This window comes from Nerophis ophidion, linkage group LG09 (genome assembly GCF_033978795.1).
Source record: "Nerophis ophidion isolate RoL-2023_Sa linkage group LG09, RoL_Noph_v1.0, whole genome shotgun sequence".
In the NCBI taxonomy this organism is placed as follows: Eukaryota; Metazoa; Chordata; class Actinopteri; order Syngnathiformes; family Syngnathidae; genus Nerophis; species Nerophis ophidion.
Window position 1 is genome coordinate 76,524,896 of NC_084619.1, and position 8,329 is coordinate 76,533,224.

An 8,329-nucleotide genomic window follows, 5' to 3' on the forward strand; every position below is an offset into this window, starting at 1 on the left:
CGAGACTTAGGGTAGGTCTGCATTCTGTTGTCCAAACCTTTGTGGGCGAGACTTAGGGTAGTTCTGCATTCTGTTGTCCAAACCTTTGTGGGCGAGACTTACGGTAGTTCTGCATTCCTTTGTCCAAACCCTTGTGGGCGAGACTTAGGGTAGTTCTGCATTCTGTTGTCCAAACCCTTGTGGGCGAGACTTAGGGTAGTTCTGCATTCTGTTGTCCAAACCTTTGTGGGCGAGACTTACGGCAGTTCTGCATTCTGTTGTCCAAACCCTTTGTGGGCGAGACTTAGGGTAGTTCTGCATTCTGTTGTCCAAACCTTTGTGGGCGAGACTTACGGTAGTTCTGCATTCTGTTGTCCAAACCCTTGTGGGCGAGACTTAGGGTAGTTCTGCATTCTGTTGTCCAAACCTTTGTGGGCGAGACTTAGGGTAGTTCTGCCTTCTGTTGTCCAAACCCTTGTGGGCGAAACTTACGAGTAGTTCTGCCTTCCGTTGTTCCAACCCTCGTGGGTGCAACTTAGGGTAGTTCCGCGTTCTGTTGTCTGAACCCTTGTGGGCGTGACGTCAGTTTTTCCACTTCCGCCTGATGCCTTGAACATGTTTAAATAGATATTGATTAGTCTGTAGCGTGTGAGTCATCACACGGGAGTGACTTAAGTTGCTTTTGCAGCTGAGCACAAACTGACTGACTGGCAACATGATCAAAGTTCAATATTAACACGCATGTCAGGATTTGTGCGGCCATGACAGGACTCACAACACTAAAGAACATAATCCTCGTACTTCAACATTTCCACACTGTACATTTCAGCAGAAAGTTATTTTATTTAATATTAAGTTACAAGGTGAGTCAGACAAAATATCGTAAAAAAACAAACAAAAAAAACCCATCAAGTATTCCACAAACATTGAATCCAAAGTTAAGCACACAAATAATTTCTTTTTTTTTTTTTTAGTGGTTATGATGTGGTCAGCTTTTGACTTTTCTAGATTCAATAAAATAATGTTTGTTCCTCACTTGGTCTGCAGTGCTGGCAACTTGTCTCACAAACCTGGAGGTCACCGCTCAAACTCGACCCAGCACAAAAAGTTCATGCCAACAAAACCAAAACAATCACTTTCACTTTGGAACTGTGATAAAAAGCTGCTGACTCATCATTTTCTATCGGAATGGACCCAAAAACCTGCACTTGATCAATGAAAGCCAACTCTCGTGTTGCTTCTTCTCACAGCAGACATCCAACTTCTAGTCCTCACACACTCACACTCACACACACACACACACACACACACACACACACTCACTCACACACACACACACACACACACACACACACACACACACACACACACACACACACACACACACACACACACACACACACACACACACACACACACACACACACACACACACACACACACACACACACACACACACACACACACACACACACACACACACACACACACACACACACACACACACACACACACACGCGCAGTGTCAAGACATTTGGCAAATGTTGTTGATTAGGAGGATGCAGAAAGAAGAATGTTGGAAGATGTTAGGAGGATGCAGGGAGAAGAATGTTGGAAGATGTTAGGAGGATGCAGGGAGAAGAATGTTGGAAGATGTTAGGAGGATGCAGAAAGAAGAATGTTGGAAGATGTTAGGAGGATGCAGAAAGAAGAATGTTGGAAGATGTTAGGAGGATGCAGGGAGAAGAATGTTGGAAGATGTTAGGAGGATGCAGAAAGAAGAATGTTGGAAGATGTTAGGAGGATGCAGGGAGAAGAATGTTGGAAGATGTTAGGAGGATGCAGAAAGAAGAATGTTGGAAGATGTTAGGAGGATGCAGGGAGAAGAATGTTGGAAGATGTTAGGAGGATGCAGGGAGAAGAATGTTGGAAGATGTTAGGAGGATGCAGGGAGAAGAATGTTGGAAGATGTTAGGAGGATGCAGGGAGAAGAATGTTGGAAGATGTTAGGAGGATGCAGGGAGAAGAATGTTGGAAGATGTTAGGAGGATGCAGAAAGAAGAATGTTGGAAGATGTTAGGAGGATGCAGGGAGAAGAATGTTGGAAGATGTTAGGAGGATGCAGGGAGAAGAATGTTGGAAGATGTTAGGAGGATGCAGGGAGAAGAATGTTGGAAGATGTTAGGAGGATGCAGAAAGAAGAATGTTGGAAGATGTTAGGAGGATGCAGGGAGAAGAATGTTGGAAGATGTTAGGAGGATGCAGGGAGAAGAATGTTGGAAGATGTTAGGAGGATGCAGGGAGAAGAATGTTGGAAGATGTTAGGAGGATGCAGAAAGAAGAATGTTGGAAGATGTTAGGAGGATGCAGGGAGAAGAATGTTGGAAGATGTTAGGAGGATGCAGGGAGAAGAATGTTGGAAGATGTTAGGAGGATGCAGGGAGAAGAATGTTGGAAGTGAAACAAAGCTCTCTTTGCCGATAATGAAGAGCATTGAAGGAATCCTTCAAAGAGTTTAGTGTCAACTAAATATATATACTGTGTATTTATACTATACATCTTGTCCTTGTAGAAGCAAATGTTGCTATGGTAACGTCTCAAGCAACAGCATGAAAACAAACAAAAATGTTTACACTGGAACCACAACTTTGATATCCAGCTAGTGTGTGTGTGTGTGTGTGTAATGTTACTATGTACTCTTGTGTACTTGTGTATGTGTAATGTTACTATGTACTCTTGTGTGTGTGTAATGTTACTATGTACTCTTGTGTACTTGTGTATGTGTAATGTTACTATGTACTCTTGTGTACTTGTTGTGTGTGTAATGTTACAATGTACTCTTGTGTACTTGTTGTGTGTGTAATGTTACTATGTACTCTTGTGTACTTGTGTGTGTGTAATGTTACAATGTACTCTTGTGTACTTGTGTGTGTGTAATGTTACTATGTACTCTTGTGTACTTGTGTATGTGTAATGTTACTATGTACTCTTGTGTACTTGTTGTGTGTGTAATGTTACAATGTACTCTTGTGTACTTGTTGTGTGTGTAATGTTACTATGTACTCTTGTGTACTTAGTGTGTAATGTTACTATATACTCTTGTGTACTTAGTGTGTAATTTTACTATGTACTCTTGTGTACTTAGTGTGTGTAATGTTACTATGTACTCTTGTGTACTTAGTGTGTGTAATATTACTATGTACTCTTGTTTACTTAGTGTTTGTAAGTTACAATGTACTCTTGTGTACTTGTGTGTGTGTAATGTTACTATGTAGTCTTGTGTACTTAGTGTGTGTGTAATGTTACTATGTACTCTTGTGTACTTAGTGTGTGTAATGTTACAATGTACTCTTGTGTACTTAGTGTGTGTAATGTTACTATGTACTCTTGTGTACTTAGTGTGTGTAATGTTACAATGTACTCTTGTGTACTTAGTGTGTGTAATGTTACTATGTACTCTTGTGTACTTAGTGTGTGTATTGTTACTATGTACTCTTGTGTACTTTTGTGTGTGTGTAATGTTACTATGTACTCTTGTGTACTTAGTGTGTGTAATGTTACTATGTACTCTTGTGTACTTAGTGTGTGTAATGTTACTATGTACTCTTGTGTACTTGTGTGTGTGTACTGTTACTATGTACTCTTGTGTACTTAGTGTGTGTAATGTTACTATGTACTCTTGTGTACTTGTGTGTGTGTAATGTTACTATGTACTCTTGTGTACTTGTGTGTGTGTAATGTTACTATGTACTCTTGTGTACTTGTGTGTGTAATGTTACTATGTACTCTTGTGTACTTGTGTGTGTGTGTGTACTGTTACTATGTACTCTTGTGTACTTAGTGTGTGTAATGTTACTATGTACTCTTGTGTACTTGTGTGTGTAATGTTACTATGTACTCTTGTGTACTTGTGTGTGTGTGTGTAATGTTACTATGTACTCTTGTGTACTTGTGTGTGTGTGTGTACTGTTACTATGTACTCTTGTGTACTTAGTGTGTGTAATGTTACTATGTACTCTTGTGTACTTAGTGTGTGTAATATTACTATGTACTCTTGTGTACTTAGTGTGTGTAATGTTACTATGTACTCTTGTGTACTTGTGTGTGTGTAATGTTACTATGTACTCTTGTGTACTTGTGTGTGTAATGTTACTATGTACTCTTGTGTACTTGTGTGTGTGTGTGTAATGTTACTATGTACTCTTGTGTACTTGTGTGTGTAATGTTACTATGTACTCTTGTGTACTTGTGTGTGTGTGTGTACTGTTACTATGTACTCTTGTGTACTTAGTGTGTGTAATGTTACTATGTACTCTTGTGTACTTAGTGTGTGTAATATTACTATGTACTCTTGTGTACTTAGTGTTTGTAATGTTACTATGTACTCTTGTGTGTGTGTAATGTTACTATGTAGTCTTGTGTACTTAGTGTGTGTAATGTTACTATGTACTCTTGTGTACTTAGTGTGTGTGTAATGTTACTATGTACTCTTGTGTACTTAGTGTGTGTAATGTTACTATGTACTCTTGTGTACTTAGTGTGTGTAATGTTACTATGTACTCTTGTGTACTTAGTGTGTGTGTAATGTTACTATGTACTCTTGTGTACTTAGTGTGTGTAATGTTACTATGTACTCTTGTGTACTTAGTGTGTGTAATGTTACTATGTACTCTTGTGTACTTGTGTGTAATGTTACTATGTACTCTTGTGTACTTAGTGTGTGTAATGTTACTATGTACTCTTGTGTACTTGTTGTGTGTGTAATATTACTATGTACTCTAGTGTACTTGTGTGTAATATTACTATGTACTCTTGTGTATTTGTGTGTAATGTTACTATGTACTCTTTTGTACTTAGTGTGTGTAATGTTACTATGTACTGTTGTGTACTTGTGTGTGTAATGTTACCATGTACTCTTGTGTACTTGTGTGTGTAATGTTACTATGTACTCTTGTGTACTTGTGTGTAATGTTACTATGTACTCTTGTGTACTTGTGTGTAATGTTACTATGTACTCTTGTGTACTTAGTGTGTGTAATGTTACTATGTACTCTTGTGTACTTGTGTGTGTGTAATGTTACTATGTACTCTTGTGTACTTGTGTGTGTAATGTTACTATGTACTCTTGTGTACTTGTTGTGTGTGTAATATTACTATGTACTCTTGTGTACTTGTTGTGTGTGTAATATTACTATGTACTCTAGTGTACTTGTGTGTAATATTACTATGTACTCTTGTGTATTTGTGTGTAATGTTACTATGTACTCTTGTGTACTTAGTGTGTGTAATGTTACTATGTACTCTTGTGTACTTGTGTGTGTGTGTGTAATGTTACTATGTACTCTTGTGTACTTGTGTGTGTAATATTACTATGTACTCTTGTGTACTTAGTGTTTGTAATGTTACTATGTACTCTTGTGTGTGTGTAATGTTACTATGTAGTCTTGTGTACTTAGTGTGTGTAATGTTACTATGTACTCTTGTGTACTTAGTGTGTGTGTAATGTTACTATGTACTCTTGTGTACTTAGTGTGTGTAATGTTACTATGTACTCTTGTGTACTTAGTGTGTGTAATGTTACTATGTACTCTTGTGTACTTAGTGTGTGTGTAATGTTACTATGTACTCTTGTGTACTTAGTGTGTGTAATGTTACTATGTACTCTTGTGTACTTAGTGTGTGTAATGTTACTATGTACTCTTGTGTACTTAGTGTGTGTAATGTTACTATGTACTCTTGTGTACTTGTGTGTAATGTTACTATGTACTCTTGTGTACTTAGTGTGTGTAATGTTACTATGTACTCTTGTGTACTTGTTGTGTGTGTAATATTACTATGTACTCTAGTGTACTTGTGTGTAATATTACTATGTACTCTTGTGTATTTGTGTGTAATGTTACTATGTACTCTTTTGTACTTAGTGTGTGTAATGTTACTATGTACTGTTGTGTACTTGTGTGTGTAATGTTACCATGTACTCTTGTGTACTTGTGTGTGTAATGTTACTATGTACTCTTGTGTACTTGTGTGTAATGTTACTATGTACTCTTGTGTACTTGTGTGTAATGTTACTATGTACTCTTGTGTACTTAGTGTGTGTAATGTTACTATGTACTCTTGTGTACTTGTGTGTGTGTAATGTTACTATGTACTCTTGTGTACTTGTGTGTGTAATGTTACTATGTACTCTTGTGTACTTGTTGTGTGTGTAATATTACTATGTACTCTTGTGTACTTGTTGTGTGTGTAATATTACTATGTACTCTAGTGTACTTGTGTGTAATATTACTATGTACTCTTGTGTATTTGTGTGTAATGTTACTATGTACTCTTGTGTACTTAGTGTGTGTAATGTTACTATGTACTCTTGTGTACTTGTGTGTGTGTGTGTAATGTTACTATGTACTCTTGTGTACTTGTGTGTGTGTGTGTACTGTTACTATGTACTCTTGTGTACTTAGTGTGTGTAATGTTACTATGTACTCTTGTGTACTTAGTGTGTGTAATATTACTATGTACTCTTGTGTACTTAGTGTGTGTAATGTTACTATGTACTCTTGTGTACTTGTGTGTGTGTAATGTTACTATGTACTCTTGTGTACTTGTGTGTGTAATGTTACTATGTACTCTTGTGTACTTGTGTGTGTGTGTGTAATGTTACTATGTACTCTTGTGTACTTGTGTGTGTAATGTTACTATGTACTCTTGTGTACTTGTGTGTGTGTGTGTACTGTTACTATGTACTCTTGTGTACTTAGTGTGTGTAATGTTACTATGTACTCTTGTGTACTTAGTGTGTGTAATATTACTATGTACTCTTGTGTACTTAGTGTTTGTAATGTTACTATGTACTCTTGTGTGTGTGTAATGTTACTATGTAGTCTTGTGTACTTAGTGTGTGTAATGTTACTATGTACTCTTGTGTACTTAGTGTGTGTGTAATGTTACTATGTACTCTTGTGTACTTAGTGTGTGTAATGTTACTATGTACTCTTGTGTACTTAGTGTGTGTAATGTTACTATGTACTCTTGTGTACTTAGTGTGTGTGTAATGTTACTATGTACTCTTGTGTACTTAGTGTGTGTAATGTTACTATGTACTCTTGTGTACTTAGTGTGTGTAATGTTACTATGTACTCTTGTGTACTTGTGTGTAATGTTACTATGTACTCTTGTGTACTTAGTGTGTGTAATGTTACTATGTACTCTTGTGTACTTGTTGTGTGTGTAATATTACTATGTACTCTAGTGTACTTGTGTGTAATATTACTATGTACTCTTGTGTATTTGTGTGTAATGTTACTATGTACTCTTTTGTACTTAGTGTGTGTAATGTTACTATGTACTGTTGTGTACTTGTGTGTGTAATGTTACCATGTACTCTTGTGTACTTGTGTGTGTAATGTTACTATGTACTCTTGTGTACTTGTGTGTAATGTTACTATGTACTCTTGTGTACTTGTGTGTAATGTTACTATGTACTCTTGTGTACTTAGTGTGTGTAATGTTACTATGTACTCTTGTGTACTTGTGTGTGTGTAATGTTACTATGTACTCTTGTGTACTTGTGTGTGTAATGTTACTATGTACTCTTGTGTACTTGTTGTGTGTGTAATATTACTATGTACTCTAGTGTACTTGTGTGTAATATTACTATGTACTCTTGTGTATTTGTGTGTAATGTTACTATGTACTCTTGTGTACTTAGTGTGTGTAATGTTACTATGTACTGTTGTGTAATTGTGTGTGTAATGTTACCATGTACTCTTGTGTACTTGTGTGTGTAATGTTACTATGTACTCTTGTGTACTTGTGTGTAATGTTACTATGTACTCTTGTGTACTTGTGTGTAATGTTACTATGTACTCTTGTGTACTTAGTGTGTGTAATGTTACTATGTACTCTTGTGTACTTGTGTGTGTGTAATGTTACTATGTACTCTTGTGTACTTGTGTGTGTAATGTTACTATGTACTCTTGTGTACTTAGTGTGTGCATGTGCAATGCTACAATGTACTATTGTGGACTTATTGTGTTAATTGTAACACTGTGTGTAATGTTACAATGTATTCTTGAGTTAATTATAACATTGTGTGTGTCATGTTACAATGTATTATTGTGCACTTATTGTGTTAATTGTAACACTGTGTGTAATGTTACAATGTATTCTTGGGTACTTATTGTTAATTGTAAAATTATGTATGCGTGTAACGCTACAACATGTTGTGTATTTGTTATTGGAACACTGTGTATGTGTGTAACATTACAAGCTATTCTTGTGTATTTATTTTGTTAGAATTTAAACTGTGTGTGTAATGTTATAGTGTATTCTTGTGTATTTGTTTTGCTAA

General features: G+C 36.5%; 1 protein-coding gene across 2 annotated transcripts in view; it reads right to left on the reverse strand.

The window, feature by feature from the left end:
* Positions 1-2,465: 2,465 nt before the first annotated feature.
* The window catches only part of LOC133559744 (nck-associated protein 1), a 71,692-nt gene continuing 65,828 nt past the window's right edge, over positions 2,466-8,329 (reverse strand). For both annotated transcript variants that reach the window (XM_061911807.1, XM_061911806.1), the window contains exon 31: positions 2,466-8,329. This exon is cut by the window's right edge and continues 195 nt beyond it. The gene's annotated coding sequence lies outside the window, so the exon portion shown is untranslated.